General features: G+C 40.1%; 1 non-coding gene across 1 annotated transcript; it reads left to right on the forward strand.

The window, feature by feature from the left end:
• The first annotated feature begins 7742 nt into the window (after positions 1-7742).
• On the forward strand, positions 7743-7880 carry LOC137778228 (small nucleolar RNA SNORA62/SNORA6 family). Its single transcript, XR_011076806.1, has one exon. It is a non-coding gene; the product is annotated as a small nucleolar RNA SNORA62/SNORA6 family (small nucleolar RNA).
• The last annotated feature ends 10267 nt before the right edge of the window (positions 7881-18147 follow it).

The following is an 18147-nucleotide window of genomic DNA, read 5'->3' on the forward strand; positions in this document are numbered from 1 at the left end:
TGTTCCTATGACCATTTTCTTAATTGTTTTGGGTTTGTTTTTGTAGGTCCTTTTCTTCTCTTGTGTTTCCCACTTTGAGAAGTTCCTTTAGCATTTGTTGTAGAACTGGTTTGGTGGTGCTGAATTCTCTTAGCTTTTGCTTGTCTGTAAAGTTTTTGATTTCTCCATCGAATCTGAAAGAGATCCTTGCCGGGTAGAGTAATCTCAGGTGCAGATTCTTCCCTTTCATCACTTTATCATGCCACTCCCTTCCCTTCTGGCTTGTAGTTTCTGCTGAGAAATCAGCTGTTAACCTTATGGGAGTTCCCTTGTATGTTATTTGTTGTTTTTCCCTTGCTGCTTTTCATAATTTTTCTTTTTCTCTAATTTTCGCCAATTTGATTACTATGTGTCTCAGCGTGTTTCTCCTTGGGTTTATCCTGTATGGGACTCTCTGCGCTTCCTGGACTTGGATAGCTATTTCCTTCCCATGTTAGGGAAGTTTTCAACTATAATCTCTTCAAATATTTTCTCGGGTCCTTTCTCTCTCTCTTCTCCTCCTGGGACCCCTATAATGCGAATGTTGTTGCATTTAATGTTGTCCCAGAGGTCTCTTAGGCTGTCTTCATTCTTTTCATTCTTTTTTCTTTATTCTGTTCCACAGCAGTGAATTCCACCATTCTGTCTTCCAGGTCATTTATCCGTTATTCTGCCTCAGTTATTCTGCTATTGATTCCTTCTAGTGTAGTTTTCATTTCAGTTATTGTATTGGTCATCTCTGTTTGTTTGTTCTTTAATTCTTCTGGGTCTTTGTTAAACATTTCTTGCATCTTCTCGATCTTTGCCTCCATTCTTTTTCCGAGGTCCTGGATCATCTTCACTATCATTATTCTGAATTCTTTTTCTGGAAGGTTGCCTATCTCCACTTCATTTGTTTGTTTTTTCTGGGGTTTTATCTTGTTCCTTCATCTGGTACATAGCCGTCTGCCTTTTCATCTTGTCTATCTTTCTGTGAATGTGGTTTTTGTTCCACAGGCTGCAGGATTGTCGTTCTTCTTGCTTCTCTGTAGTTCTTTATATACTGGATATTAACTCTTTATCAGATATCTGATTTGCAAATATTTTCTCCCATTCCATGGGTTGCCTTTTCATTCTGTTGACTGTGTCTTTAATACACAGAAATTTTTAATTTTGGTGTAGTCTAATTTATATATATTTTACTTTTGTTGTCTGTGTATTTGCTGTTACATCTAAGCAATCATCATCAAATCCAGCATCATGAAGCTTTTACCCTATGTTTTCTTCTAAGAGTCTTATAGTTTCAGATTTCACATTTAGGTTTTTCATCCATTTTCAGTTATTTTTTTTAATATGGTGTAAGGTAAGGCCTCTTTTGTTTTAAAAGCAAACTTTTTTTTTTTCCTGATTATAAACTTCATGTTCATTGTAGAAAACTTAGAAAAGCATAAGCAAAATAAAAAAACATCCCTAGTCGGTGATGTGCTGATAAAACTGCTTGATTTATAGTGTTTGCCAATTTCTGTGGTGTAAATACTCCCCCCATGGTCAATTTCAACCAACTTCAAAATGCAGAGGAGGAAAGAGATGTGCACAACTGGCTGTCACACCACTGCCACTAATCCACCACCTGGCCATAGCCATAGGTCAAGTACGTGGGAGTCACTCATAGCTATACAGTGGCCTTACCCACTTCCATTGCAGCTGGGAGTTCATGTGAGCTAATGACTTAGTGCTGGCCAATGAGATTGAGAGGAAGCCTTTTTAGGGGAATTTGGGGAAAATTCTCTGATAAATTTAAAGAAGCATGCTAATGAGGCCCTTCTCTGTCTCCCCTTTGTTCCCTTGTTTCCTGCCTTTGGATATGATATCTTAGGTAATACTTGGAGCTAATGGAGCCATCTTGTGACTATGAGGAGAAGACCATGACAATTTTAGAGATACCAACTCAGCACCTGGTCTTTGTGGAACTACTGAACTAAATCTTGGAAATGCCTATGTTCAGATTTCTTGTATAAATAACAGATTTTTTTTCTGGTTAAGCCAGGAATAAGCATCCTCTTTGAGGGCCAGATAATAAATATTTTAAGCTTTGCAGCCCATACATTGTCTCTCACAACAACTCAACTTGACTGTTGTAGCATGAACACAGTGATAGACAACATGTAAAGGAATGAGCATGGACGTGTTCCAATAAGACTTTATTAGGGACACTGAAATTTGGATTTCATAAAATCTTAACATGTCACAAAGTCTTACTCTTCTTTTGACTTTTGCTCAATAATTTAAAAAATTTAAAACCATTCTTAGCTCTTGCACTCTACAAAAACAGGTGAAGTCTAGATTTGGCCTGCAGACCATAGTTTGTTCACCCCTGGGTTAAGCCCCACTAGTTGGGTATTCTGTTACTGCAACTAAGAGCAGTCCTAGTCCTAGTTTTTTTTTTTTAATTTATTTTTGGCTGTGTTGGGTTTTCACTGCCACCCACGGGCTTTCTCTAGTTGCGGTGAGCGGGGGTTACTCTTCGTTGCGGTGTGTGGCCTTCTCATCGAGGTGGCTTCTCTTATTGTGGAGCATGGGCTCCAGGTGTGCGGGCTTCAGTAGTTGCGGCTCAAGGGTTCTAGAGCGCAGGCTCAGTAGTTGTGGTGCATGGGCTTAGCTGCTCCTCGGCATGTGGGATCTTCCCAGACCAGGGCTTGACCCCATGTCCCCTGCATTGGCTGGCGGATTCTTAACGACTGCGCCACCAGGGAAGCCCCCTAGTCCTAGTTTTTAAAGGACTGTCCTTAAACACACATGTAGTGAGCCTCATCCACTTTTAATCACAGAGGAGTCAGAGATGCGGAGCTGGTTTCCCCTTTAGTTGGTTTTCCCTAACGTTAATCAACACACACCAAAAAACACATTGAACATGTTGAGACTGGGATAACATAATTTGGAGCATAAACTGGGACTTGGATATGCATGAGTGTCTCTGGCAGCTCATTTGCCTGAGTGATTGAGCAGACTTCTGGGAAAACTCTCATCCCAAAATACCACTAAGTTACTAACTCATGACCATCTTGGCCCACTAAAAAAACTCTGGTCAAGGGAGGAGAGGGGCACTAGAAATACAAAAATAGAAAAACCTTTTTATTTTTCAAATTTGTGTGGCCATAAGTAGCTTTAGGGCCCTCCAGTGAACATAACACAGTAGGGATGAACTAGGTTTTTCCTCATCCTGCAATAGAACATTTTGCTGTGTCAGCATCACAAAGTGCCAGCGTCTCCCAGAACCTAGTGGTCCCAGAAGATACCTGGTGGGGGACTCAGGACAGTCCTAATGCCAGAGAGGAGCCCGTGTATTCCTAAGTCTTTGTAAGCCACCCGGAAAGACTTCCAGAAATTCTTGATGACCACTTTGCAGGGACTGGTGTTGCACAGCTAGTGTCTAAGAGAGAACCAGGTTCAGGCACAAGGGGTGGGGGACAAATAATGCATCTTGGCCTTCTTACTCAAGTCAGTGTTTCTCCCTTGGCCTTCCTTTTCAGTGCCCTCTCGGAGACCTCCCCTGTGTCCCTCTGCCTGCTCCAGCTTGTGTGCATAAACTAACTTCTCCCTCATCTAATCCAGTAGCAGCAGAGAATCACAAGTTTCCTGTGGACACTCAGCTCCTACCTCAGGAGATGTGAGGGGCTTTTTCTCTCCTGTCGTCTCCCTCTGACTTCTGCCTTCATGACTGACCAACAAGATGGGGGAAATAGAAAGATCCCCAGATTTCAACCTGTTATTTTCTATCTGTAAGTAGATCCTAAAGAACTATGTGTCTTGAGCCCCTTTCTTAGGGACTGCCCTTGCCCATCTCCATGACTACAGGAGTTGCCATGTTAGTAAAACATGACTCCGCCTCCTGCCACATTATTGGTCCTGGTTGGGACGAGGGTCTACTCCCAGGCCAGTCCTGGTGCTCTGCTCTCCTTGGCAAAATTAATTGGTCTAGAAGGGGCACCTGACTGATGCTCGCTTCCCCAGGGCTTTTGAACTAAGGTTTGAGAGAATCAAATGTATTTCTTTACATAAATTTAAAACAACCAAAAGTCAGCAGAAATCAATTAATATTTCCCTCCTGAAATCCACTAAAATGGCAGTGGAGGAATTTGTAAAAAGGTATAAAGGAACAAGGACACAGGAAACCTGAGAGGAGACATAGCAACAGAATTTTGGAAGCTGGAGAGCATATGGTTGAATGATAACTGAATCAGAAGACCTGAGAAAGCTGAGTCCCAAACTGGCTGTGGGAAAAACCAAGAGACAACCCCCAAAAAGCCTGAGACTGGAGGCGCCGGGTACCACTCACTCAAAGTAAGGTGGTCTTAAAAGTGGTCTTAAAAACGGGAGGATTGATTAAATGTCTAAGAAGCAATCAGACCACCAACCCTCCCCCAACAGTCCTTAGTGAGTGCCCGTCCCTCCTCCTACCACAGCAGAAGATACTAAGACTTCCACTAGGAAAGGGTAAAACAGGTTTTCTGGACTGGGAGACCTCAGTCACCGCTGAGGCCATAGGTGTCATATGGGAGACAGGAGGTTTAAGGAGGGACATTCTACATACTAAATGAGGAGACCATCTCTCTTCCACCATTTTTCTTTTTTCTTTTGGCCGGGCCATGCGGCATGTGGGACCTTAGTTCCCTGACCAGGATCGAACCCACATTCCCTGCAGTGGAAGCACAGAGTCTTAACCACTGGACCGCCAGGGAAACCCCTCTCCCCAATTTTGCAACGAGAGCTGGCAGTCAGACTTATTCCCTCTGGGCAAGAGACTGGGAGAAACTTTTCTGGGAAATCTGACCAAGCCAAGGAAGACCTATGGGTACTGTCAGAGGTTTCCCAATGAATCGGCCTCACCAGATCACTCTACAGTGAAGTTGCCAGTTGACCTGCCCCCCCCCCATTATGCACATGAGGCTTCCAGTTAGCTGTTCTGTGCCCCACTCTTAAATATGTGTGCAATCAAGACGTCCCCAGGATGATGGCCAAGTGAGGCCCCAAGACCGTCCTATACAGCAGGCTGAAAGAGCAGCCAGCCCATACAGACTGGATCAAGTCAAAGGCACTAGGAGAAATTTCTTCAAGAGGATGAAACTGATGGAACACCCATTACATATGAACACACTGGGAGATTTACACCACTCTGGTAGGATTCGGGAGTTTGGGATTGAATTAGCAATAACTACACTGAAAACCAAGCAAATGAAAAACAAGACATTTAGTAACTCTGGGGATAATAGAATTGTGCAGTAAAGGGAACTTATTCTTTTGGGATGATTGAGAGGTTAGGGTGAAGGGGGGAAGGGTGGCAGTCAGTTCTCACCCTCCATAGTGAGAAGTCAATACACAGTGCCCAGAACTCTTTCATGGGTTCCAAGAGCAACACCAATCGATTCTATTGAATTCTCTACTTTTGCTTAAGGTCGTCAGATTTCTCTTCTATTGCTTGAAACAAAAAATCATAGCTAAACTGTTAGCCATGTGACCTCTGGCTAGTCACTTCCCATCATTGGGCCTCAAGCTCCCCATTCCTATAATAAGCTCCTCTTCTTTGATTCTGTACACCTTTTAACAGTCAACTTTAGGGACCTCCCTGGTGGTCCAGTGGGTAAGACTCCGAGCTCCCAATGCAAGGGGCCTGGGCTCGATCCCTGGTCGGGGAACTAGACCCCTCATGCATGCCGCAACTAAGAAGCCCGCATGCTGCAACTAAAAGATCTCGCGTGCCACAACAAAGATCCCGCATACTGCAACTAAGACTCAGAGCAGCCTAAATAAATGAATAAATATTTAAAAAAACCAAACAGTCAACTTCCTTCACCTCCTCTCTCCCTTACTCAGCCTTCCTACCAGTATCTGTCACACCCATTTACCAAAACTAAATTTCCTTTGGGGGTGTGTGCCCTAGTCTATACTGTATCACAGTGAAAGATGTTGGGAAACCCTGAATGGAGGGAACCTGCCAGGAAATTCCTGGGGGAGGGGCTGGGGGAGAAAGGAACTTTGAGTTTCTTGTATTTAGGTGTGATTCTACTGCTCCCTGATCTTGTTTTTTGTTTGTTTGTTTTGTTTTGGTGGCTCCACATGCCTAGCGGGATCTTAGTTCCCTGACCAGGGATTGAACCCAGGCCACGGCAGTGAAAGCGAGGAGTCCTGACCACTGGACCGCCAGGGGATTCCCCTGCTCCCCCATCTTGGACTTTCAGCTTGAATTGTCCACACTTCAAATTGCAAGTTGATTTATTTATAAGTTTTATCTCACCTACATCTTAGACAAATTGGAATCAACTTTACAAAATTAATAAAATATAGGCAAAGACAATTAAAAACTACAGACCAAAACTCAATTTAAAAGGTCAGAGAAATGACTGTTTCAAAGGACCTGTGCTGATAAACTGATGTAATGAAGTGCTAAATTTTGTTCCAAGTTTGTTGGGACGAAATAGAAATCACATAATTTTGGAGTTACTCCATATTCAAAAAAAATATTTATTCACTACTGAATCATTCTGGATTATATTTGGCTGCATATAACAGAAAAAAAAGCTAATAACAGTATTTTTTTTTTTTTTTGAGGGTAAAAGAAGTCTGAAGTTGGGGAACCAGGGTTAGTCTGGCGCCTTTCTGGTCATCAAGGGCCCAAGATCCCTTATTGCTCAATATGGCTGTTCAAGCTACAGCTACCACACTCCAGGTAGAAGTAAGGATGAAAAGAAGGGTATTTCCTTTCTATTTTAAGGAGACTTCCAGGAAACTTCATATAATATTTCCACTTACATTTTAATGTGCTGAACTTAATGACATGAACACACCCGGCTACAAAGGAATATGGAAAAGTGTTTCAGCTGGATCGTGAAGGAATGCTGAGGTAGGCACCTAGCAATTTCTGCTACAAACACTCATTATGTGGAAGGTGCTTCCGGCCCATAGAACTAAAGATGAAGACAATGCAGTCCTTGTCCTTAAGGAGCTCATGGATTTGGGGAAGACCCTAATAATCAACTGAATATTATACCATTAGAAAAAAAAAACATTTTCTAAAGTGTGGGAAGAGAAATGAGGTAGCAATGAGCTCTGTCTAGAGAGACAGGGAAGATTCATAGAGAAGGTAACAATTGAGCTGGCCCTTAAACAGAATAGAAATACAGAGCAAAGAGAAAGCATTCCGGGTGCAGGAAGGAGCATGCACAAAGAGAAACATTAAAACAGATGGATTCTCTAGAGGGTAATTTTGATTCTTCTTGTATGTCTTTAAAATAGGGTTGTCAGAGTCCTGATAGAAGATAAGGCCAAAATAAGGTGAAAACAGGTCCCCAAAACTCCACAGAATGAAGGTTGGTCATTCTGGAGGGAATAGGAAGCCCTGGAGGTTTATAAGCAGGGATATCACGGGATCAGATCCTATGTTCAAAAAAGAACAATGGAATGAGAGAAATAATGAACCAAAAGTGGGGTGGGGGGGGACACGGGAAGCAAAGTGACTGACTAAGGGGCAAGCTAATTGTTCAAGTGATCTGCATTAAGGGCCTGAACTAGGCAGGAGAGCACATGGGGATGGGAAGGAGGGAATGGTTTAGAGAGACCAAAGTTGGCTTATTGCAGGTTGGATGTGGAGAATGAGGAAAAAGCAGAGACAACCAGAGGAGTCTCAGGTGTCTAGTTAACCCCTCAGGAGCTTCTGATTCTCAGTCTCTTCTACCTTCCTTAAAAAACAAGGTGCTTTGGAGTTGAGGCCACTGGCCGATGAACTCACAAGTGTAGGTAGTGTGCTACATGAGGGGCAAGTTTTTCGCTAACATCGCAAGGGTCTCTGGCCCAATGAGTGGAGTTTGATAGTAATACTTGCTACAAATGTATGATTTTAATATATGAGTGCTTTAAGGAGAGATGAAAAAACATTTTAAAAATGGCCTGTGTTTTCTTCTGCTTTTCTCCATTATTTCTTACTCTTGGACCTCTCAGGCATTACTTGGCCTTATTGTTTTCAGACTAACTTGATGTATCCTGATGTAAGATCCTAAAAAGGGAGCTCACTCAGTGGGTCTGATGTGGTGGATGCTTGCCCGGGAAGTTCTGCGCATGCGTGGCACCATCTCCCGTGAACACCCATGGGAGGTCGTGCCTGATCTCTACTTCTACAGAGATCCTGAAGAGATTGAAAAGGCAGAGCAGGCGGCAGCTGAGAAGGCTGTGACCAAGGAGGAATTTCAGGGTGAATTCAGCTCCAGCTCCTGAGTTCACTGCTACTCAGCCTGCGGTGGCGGACTGGTCCGAAGGTGTGCAGGTGCCCTCTGTGCCTATTCAGCAGTTCCCCACTGAAGATTGGAGTGGTCAGCCTGCCACTGAAGACTGGACTGCAGCTTCCACTGCTCAGGCTACTGAGTGGGTAGGAACAACCACTGAGTGGTCTTAAACTGTTCTTCCACAAACTCTTAAAATGGAAATAGGTTGACGGAAAATAAAGAGTTTCTAAAAAAACAAACAAAAAACAAAAACACAAGGTGCTACCACATGCCTGGTACTCTTCTCTGTGCTGAGAATTCACAGGTGGGCAAGACTTCCTGCCCTCATGGAACTCATGTCTTGCAGGGAGGGGTACAAATTAACCAAGCAATTTAAATACAATGTGGGGTCAGGAACAAACATGCACCATGAGGAGGCAACTTTGAGAAGCAGAGTCTAGAGAAAATCATTGATGAACGGCAAACAAACATGGGAATCAGGGTTAGACCTGTCCATTACAGGGTAGTCACCTGGACGCTGGGCTGCACCGAGGGTTCTTTAGAAGGTCCAATGCCCAACTCCCACCCCCACCCCCCCACCCCCCACCCCCACCCCGGCAGCCAGTCTCTAGGGGCATGTATAATAATCTACATCTTTAGTTAGTGCGGGCATTTCCTCCAGGCACCTGAGAGGAAAGTTCAAAGTTCATATGGCCTGGAATAACTTTCTGTGATAGTGAGGGTGTGGGGAGGGAAAACTTTCTTTCCGAACTGTAGGTGGGAATGTGTAACTAGCTAGGCCTTTCTGGACGGCAACTTGGCAATAAATATAAAACACCTTGGGAATATACATTCCTTTGACCCAGTGATTCTTCTAGAAATCTATCTCAAAGAAATAATTTAGGATGTAAGCATCATCCTTAGGATGTAAGCGAACTGTTTATATTAGCAAAAATTTAGAAATGACCTTCTTGTCTTACCATAGAGAATTTACCAAGCAAATTCATACGGTTGAATTCCATTCAGCCATTAATAGCCAATTATATTTATAATTGAACTAGAATGTACTATTTTAGTATATGGGTTACTTAAATCATGATATGCTTAAGGCAAAGAACAGATTAATGAAGTACGTTACAAATATATTTGTGAAATGATACCTTGGAATAGCAACAGACTAACACCCAGAAAACCTCATAATCCAGAAGATCTAATAACTGACATTTTCTAAGTCTGATCTATGCTTGATTATTGAACTTTTACTGTATTATAAAAATTTGAAGCATGCAAAACTTGCAAGAAGAAAAGTAAAAAACAAAAAAAAATTTGATCCCAACTCCATCACTCAGGGACAATTTGCTACTGACAGGGACCATCCTTCCAGATGTTTCTGTAAACAAACATATGGATACGAATGAGAATGAAAGAAAGTGTGTGTTTGTTTTTTTGTGTGTAGGTGAGAAACAGAAATAGTTTTACAGAGAATGGAAATACCAACAATAGCATTACAAAAAATGGGATCACATTTTTCTTTTAAACAAAGCATGACATTTATCAGGAGAAAAAACTTGAAGGAATTCTTGAACTTCAGAAAATATTTCTTGACACCAAGATATACAGCTTCCTAAAAATAGTCCTTTTTCTTAAAAAAGGACAACATTAAGATTTTTGAGTCATTTTTAAAAACAACGTTTCAATTTTAGACAATATCAATTGACTTCCAGCCAAGACCACACTTCCAGCCAAGAGGAAATCAACACACATATTTTCTCCCATTTCCTCTCCCCTTGCCTCCTCCTTTTAATTTTTTTGGTCGTGTCATTTTCACATAGGAAAGATTAATGATATTTACATCCCATCCTTTTACCACAATTCCCAAAGCTGTCTGATTGGTTCTGTATTTAAGTGGATCTGATCCTTATTATTGTTCTTTTACCATGACTTTTCCATTTCTATTTTTGGAGTCAACCCTTCATTTTGTCATCAAGTAGTCTTTTTTTCATACTGGTCTCATGGATTCTTGCATGCTTCAAAGGGCCTATGTCTTTATACTTAAAGGGCAAATTGGGTAAAAATTCTTGTGTCATTCTTTCCCTCACATCTTTCGAGACATTGCTCCTTTGTCTTCTGACTTTGAGTGTTGCTTTGGGGGAAGCCTAAGGATACTGATCTTACTCTTTGTACATGACTTGCTTCTTCTACTTGGACACTCTTAAGATACTTTATCTCTGAAATTCAGCAACTTCATCAATATATACCTTAATCAGTGTATTATTTAGGATATAAATTCAGACAGAAACCCAAAATAACAGTGGCTTTAAGAGAGACTGTATTTGTTTCTCATTTAATGTTATAAATGATACAGCAGCAATGCTTTAATGAAACTGCCAGGAATTCAGGCTCTTTCTGTTTGGGTGCTCTACCATTCCTAGGGTGTTGTCTTTGTCCACATACACCAAGATGAATATTCTAGCCAACAGAAAGGGAAAAAGAGAAAGGGAATATCCTTTCCTTTAAGGATATACCCAGAAGTGCAAATATTAATCTTTTGCTCACATCCCATTGGACAGAACTTGGTCATATGACCCGATCTAACTGCAAGGAATACTGGGAAATATAGTCTTCATTCTCGATGACCATTCTACAATAATGGAAGAAGGGAGAATGAATACTGGAGGAAAAATGAGCAATCCTTGTTATGAGCCATCTGACTCAGTTTTTTCCTAGGATATGGTCTGTCCTTTTAATCTGTAGATTCAAATCTTTATTTCAGGAAATTTTTCTTCTATAACATCTGTGAATATCTTTTCTATTCTATTTATTGTGTTTTCCACCTTAGGAATGTGTGTCTTTTTAATTTTAACCTTTGGATCTATATTTGAATTCTTTGTACATGTCTTCCATTTTAATAATCTTTCCTCTAAATATTTTTACAAGGCTTTTCTCTGTTTCATTTTGTTTTCATTTGTGTTATCAATTGTATTCATTCAGAAAACCATTTCAATTCTATTTATTCCAGTTTTTATTGCTACTAATATGATAGCTATCCCTGTGATGTTGCTGGTTTTTTTTTTTTTTCTTCTTCCTTTCTTTTGAAACTAGGCCAGCCTGCTTTGCATCTCCTTCTGTCCCCTTAGAATCTCTTCCTTGCACTCTTGCATCTTTCCTTGAGCTCTCTTGTCAAAGAGAAACTATTTCATCTCACATTCTTTGAGGTCATGGAGAATTATTCGCTGGACTCTGTTTCCTGAAGTAATCCTCATTTTTTCCTTTTTTAAAATGTATTTATTTATTTTTAGTTTAAGTATAGTTGATTTACAATGTTGTGTTAATTTCCACTGTACAGCAAAGTGACTCAGTTATACACATATATACATTCTTTTTAATATTCTTTCCCATTATGGTTTATCCCAGGATACTGAATACAGTTCCCTGTGCAATACAGTAGGACCTTGTTTTTTATCCATTCTATATATAATAGTTTGCATCTATTGTACTAACCCCAAACTCCCAAGTCCATCCCTTCCCCATCCCTCCTCCCCCTTGGCAAGCACAAGTCTGTTTCCTATGTCTGTGAGTCTGTTTCTATTTCATAGATAGGTTCATTTGTGTCATTTTAGATTCCACATATAAGTGATATCATATGGTATTTGTCTTTCTCTTTCTGACTTATAAGTAATCCCCTTCTGATGTATGTTTTTCGTCTGCTTTTTGCTTACGTGTCTCTCCTTAGAGGGGATGTGAGGGCCACTTAAGATCTATGAGCAGAGTAAGGGAAGGGGACTGGAGAGGTTCCACCATTCAGGAGACACACTTGATTTTTTTTTTTTTGGCCCCATATTTAACATTGTGATATTTATACTGCCAGACAGATTCATACACAATTTTTCCTTACAAAATGAGATGACAATATACATACTATTTTGCAATCTGTTCTCTTCATGTCATATATCACAAAAATGTTTTTATGGCATTAAATATATTTCTCCCACATTATTTAAGTAGTTACTTTGCATTCTATTAGCATGATATATCATATTTTTTAACCCAATCTCTATTGGTGGACATTTCTATTGTTTTGAGTAATTTACTATTGTAATCAAACTGATGCATAAATTAAAATCTTTTATTTTGACACTCTAGATTTAAAGCTAAAGTTGTGGAGGATTTTATAGGTTCTCACTCTCTCTTTTTTATTGAGATATAATTCACTTGCCATTAAATCTACCCTTTAAAAGTACAACTCTGTACTTCAAGACTGTATAACTCAGTGGTTTTTAGTATATTCACAGAGTTGTGCAACCACCACTATCTATTTTCATCACCCTAAAAAGAAACCCCATATCAACTAGCAGTCACCTGCATTCCTCTGTCCTCCTAGCTCCTGGCAACCACTAATCTACTTTCTGTCTCTATAGATATGCCTATTCTGGACATTTCATATAAGTGGAATTATATAATAAGTAGTCCTTTGTGACTGGCTACTTTCACTTAGCATAATGTTTTCAAGGTTCCCCCACATTGTAGCATATATCCTTTCATGGCCAAATAATATTTCATTGTATTAATATACCACATTTTGTTTATCCATTCATTGGCTGATGGACATTTGGGTTGTTTCCACCTTCTGGATATTATGAAAACATTGCTATGAACATTTGTGTACAAGTTTTTGTGTGGACATATGTTTTTTTTTTAATTTTTATTAGAGTAAAGTTGATTTACAATGTTGTGTTAGTTTCTGTTGTACAGCAAAGTGTATCAGTTATACATATAGCCACTCTTTTTTATTTTATTTTATTTCCATTTTTTGGCCGCGCTTTGCAGAATGCAGTATCTTAGTTCCCTGACCAGGGATCGAACCTGCGCCCTCTGCAATGGAAGCATGGAGTCGTAACCACTGGACCACCAGGGAAGTCCTTATACCCTCTTTTTTAGATTCTTTTCCCATATAGGTCATTACAGAGTACTGAGAAGAGTTCCCTGTGCTATACCGTAGGTCCTTATTAGTTATCTATTTTATATATAGTAGCATGTACTTGTCAATCCCAGTCTCCCAATTCATCCCTTCCCTCCCCTGGACATATGTTTTTAATTCTCTTGGGTATACACCTAGTAGTGGAATTGCTGGATCATACAATAGGGCTGACTTATTCTTAATTCCCTTGTTTCTAATTCTACATGACATCAGCAACATCTTTCAGATTGAGTTTCTGTAGACTGAATCTACAATTTCCTGCTTGGTCTGGTAGTCACCTTGCTTTAAGAGGTGGAGGAAGGGGCCTTTGATCTAACATTCAGGTGTTTTCACCCTATGCCTCATGCCCACTTTACACAGTATCTGATGCCTTCATGGGGTCAGCATACACTTTAAACAATGTTTTCCTCCAGTTTGCTAATTTAGTTGCCTCTCACTACTCCATCTCTGTCTTTCAAAAACTTGTTGAAATCTCTCCTCTCCTGATGTCTCCTGACTCCTGTGGGGGTTAGGCCTCTTTATATTCTTTTACTATCATTTTAGTAGGGTTTTGGGGAGGGGGGATATAAACACAGCTTGTTTAACTGGAAATTGCTCTAATTATGCATGTCTTCCTGGTCATTGCTCATCTTTGAAAGAGACCAGCTATTCGTTAAAAATTAGTTTACAGAAAGATAAGGCAAGTGATCTGGACAGACCACAGTTTTAAACTGACTTTTTTTCTTCGAACACTTTATCACCAAATCTGTTTTCTCCTCTGTCTGGGGTCATATCTTCCCAGTTTTCAAGATAAACGGAGTCAGTGTGGTAACACTCCTTAAGACAGGCTTTGTCTTAGTCCATCTGGGCTAAAAAAAAAAAAAAAAAAAAAAAAAAAAAAAAAATTATAGGCTGGGTGGCTTAACCAACAAACACATTTCTCAGAGTTTTGGAAGCTGAGAAGTCCAAAATCAAGGCGCCAGCAGATTTGGTGTCTGGTGAGAGCCTGCTGCCTGGTTCGTAGACTGCTCTCCTCTCACTATGTCCACACAGGGCAGAAGTGGTGGGGGAGCTCTGGGGTCTCTTTTATAAGGGCACTAATCTCATTCATGAGGGCTCCACCCTCGTGACCTAATCACCTCCCAAAGCTCCCACCTCCAAATACCATCACACTGGGGACTGGGTTTCAACACATGAATTGTGAGGAGACACAAACATTGAGTGTACAACAGACTTTCTGAGACTTACTGTTCCCTCATTCCCCATCCCCCATCTCCCCTCACCCCCAGCAGGTTCCCTCAGCTAGGAGGTGGGGACATAAAATAATTAATATGGTGCCTACGCATGGCTTCTCCATTACCTCCACCTCCCCATTCCCTATGTCCTGCAGGATGGAGTTACTTCTCTGGAGTCTTTCCAGCCACTCGCCTTATGGTTCTAAACAATGGACCATTAAGATATGAGCCTTCCAGGACTTCCCTGGTGGCACAGTGCTTAAGAATCTGCCTGCCAATGCAGGGGACATGGGTTCAATCCCTGGTCTAAGAAGATCCCACATGCCACAGAGCAACTTAGCCTGTGTGCCACAACTACTGAGCCTGCGTGCCACAACTACTGAAGCCCACGCGCTTAGAGCCGTGCTCTGCAACAAGAGAAGCCATCGCAATGAGAAGCCCGCGCACCACAACGAAGAGTAGCCCCCACTCGCCGCAACTAGAGAAAGCCCGTGCGCAGCAACGAAGACCCAACGCAGTCAAAATTTAATTAATTAAAAAAAAAATTGCCGTCTCTCAAACCACTAAAAAAAAGAAAGTTTAAGATGAGCCTTCCAGAACAGTGCCCTTGGCTTTATTTGGCAGTATACGGCTTCCTTGTGTCATTGAAGCTGGAGACAGGTAGAAGAATGTTTAGCACTGTCTGTAATAACAAAAAGCTGGAAACATAGAAATGACCACTAGCAGGAGAATGGGTAAATACGGTGCCACATATTCATACAATGGAACACAATTTTTTTAAAAAAATAAATTTATTTATTTATTTATTTTTATTTTTGGCTGTATTGGGTCTTTGTTGCTGTGCACAGGCTTTCTCTAGTTGCAGTGAGCGGGGGCTACTCTTCGTTGCGGTGCGCGGGCTTCTCATTGCAGTGGCTTCTCTTGTTGCGGAGCACGGGCTCTAGGCGCGTGGGCTTCAGTAGTTGTGGCACATGGGCTTCGGTAGTTGTGGCTTGCGGGCTCTAGAGCACAGGCTCAGCAGTTGTGATGCACGGGCTTAGTTGCTCCGCAGCATGTGGGATCTTCCTTGACCAGGGCTTGAACCCGTGTCCCTTGCATTGGCAGGCAGATTCTTAACCACTGTGTCACCAGGGAAGCCCTGGAACACAATTTATCAATAAAAATGAGTGAACTGTAGGTGTGCACAGCAGCATAGATGGGTCTCAGAAACATACACTTGAGTGAAAAAAAGTAAGTCACAGAAGAATATATACTCTGTGATTTCAATAAAATGCAAAAACTCCCCCAAATTAAAATACATTGTATGGGAAATATACATGAAAAGTAAAACTCTAAGAGGTACAAACTATTATGTATAAAATAAGTTACAAGGATATATTGTACCACATAGGGAATATAATCAATATTTTATAATAACTATAAATGAAGTATAACCTTTAAAAATTGTGAATCACCATATTGTACACCTGTAACTTATATAATATTGTAAAACAACTATACTTCAATTAAAAAAAATAAAAAGACAGGGACTTCCCTGGTGGCCCAGTGGTTAAGACTCTGCGCTTCCACTGCAGGGGGTATCGGTTCACCCTTGGTCAGGGAACTAAGATCCCGCATGCCACGTGGCGTGGCCAAAAAAAAAAAAAAGAAAGAAAAAAGAGAGATAAAGAAGAATAAACCTCTATCCTCCTCCAAAATCCTATTTTTATGTGTATTTTAAAAAATAAGGCCTATGACTAATTTCCTATATTTTTAGTTATTTATGTACTGGTATATAATTTATTCTGAAAACTTATCAACTTTCTAAAGGCAGAGGCTCCACAAACTATGGCACAAAGTCTCGATATCAGTAAGAATGCATCAAAGCTTGTTGAATAAATGAATGCATAAATCACTCTTGTTCTCTTTTACACTCGTGTAGAGATCTGAAGGATTGTTAGGAATAACTATATCTAAATAGCTATATGACTATTACTATAATTTTAGATAAAATATAAATATCAAGTCCTTCAATGTTAAGAATTTTTAAAAGAGGTCCAGAGATACTGGCGCCATGGCTTACCTTTCAGCTCACGTATTCGTCGAGGAAATAGCGCACACTAGGGTCAGTTACCCAAAGATGTCATAGCTGGTAGTAGGGTTGTGGTATTACATTTATACTTTGATACCGTAAAATATGGTATCTATAGAAATAAAAGAACTGTATTTGTACCCTTGTTTTAGGACTCCCTAATATAATTAAAAATATATGTGCCTCATAATATTAGTCTTTTGATACATTCTGTGAAAAAAGGATATTTTGTTCAAATATGTTTGAGAAACTATGCAAATTATACTTCCCTCTTGGAAATTCGTAATATACAGTGACATATTAAAGGTTTCCAGAAATCAGATAGCTTTTAACAAGATTGTTTAACCTTCATTAACCTTGTCTCCCAATTATAATTGTCCTTGGAATGGTCAAGTTTCATCTAACAACTATAAATATCCCAAAGAAAAAGTCTTCAATGGAAAATGTTTTAGAAAAACTGTTCTAAGATATTACTTGGATTGCAAAGTGCAAAAGATGTGGTCTAAATCCACCTTTAGGGTGAGGTATTTACAATCCTCTCTTTTTGATCTGGAAATGATCAATTTGCCTGTGAGGGAAAGTGTCAGGGTGCAGGTGAGTGTGGGCGTACCTGTGTACACAGGTACACAGGTACACAGCAGCAGGGTGGGAGTATGGAAGCATCCCGTACATGCCAGCTGCTGGCAACAGTGGAAGCAGACTCCAAGTATGCACTTATTAGACCTCAAAAGCTGTTTTTGCTGCTGCTTTCTTTCCCCTGATTGTATCCGCTTTGTCCTTCCATCCTTTCTTGTGAAGCTGCTCTGGCTCAGAGGTACCCCACTTACTTTGTTATGATGATTTATGACTTTATCTAAATCCTCCAACTATACTTATAATTAATCACATAATTCCATTTCCATAATGTTATGTAACACACTGTCTTATCCTACCCCACATCCTGGGGAACGATATTAAAACAATAAAATAATTATGGCTGAAATTTATTGGTATCCTAGTTAGAACATATAGTTCCAACTATCACAGAATAACCAAATGTTTGATAAAACTTACAAGAATAAATCTATGGGCGTGAAATTTATTTGTACTCTTATTTTCAATTGTGCCACAGAGTTAGGATATAATCAAGTATGCAATAAAAGTTTGCTGAGTAAATCAATGCATAAGTCACTTGTGTTCTCTGTTACATTCACATGGAGGATCGTTAGGGATGACAATGTCTGTATATTTGTATATTTGCATATGTATGAATCCATATGTATGTATCTATATAAGTTTATAGACATATATGTAATACGTAATTTCAAAATGTGATTGTAATAAAATTTTAACTAATGTGAAAAAAAAAAAAAAAAAGAGTAAGCCTCTAAAGAAAAAGAAGGGAATGATTAAGTCAAAATTCAGCATAATCGATACTGCCTGGAAGGAGAAAAAGGGGTGTGACTGGGATAGTCCACACAGGACCTTCTAAGGTACTAGTTAAATTGGATTTTTAAAGCTAATTAGTAGGTACATGTGTTCATTTTACTGTTATTAGTTAAATTGTACATATATGTTAAGTACATTCTTTTGTTATTTTGTTATTCATAATAAAAGATGGAGTGATTGATTTCTCTTTTTTTCATCTTTTAAAAG

This window comes from Eschrichtius robustus, chromosome 15, assembly GCF_028021215.1.
Source record: "Eschrichtius robustus isolate mEscRob2 chromosome 15, mEscRob2.pri, whole genome shotgun sequence".
Lineage (NCBI taxonomy): Eukaryota > Metazoa > Chordata > Mammalia > Artiodactyla > Eschrichtiidae > Eschrichtius > Eschrichtius robustus.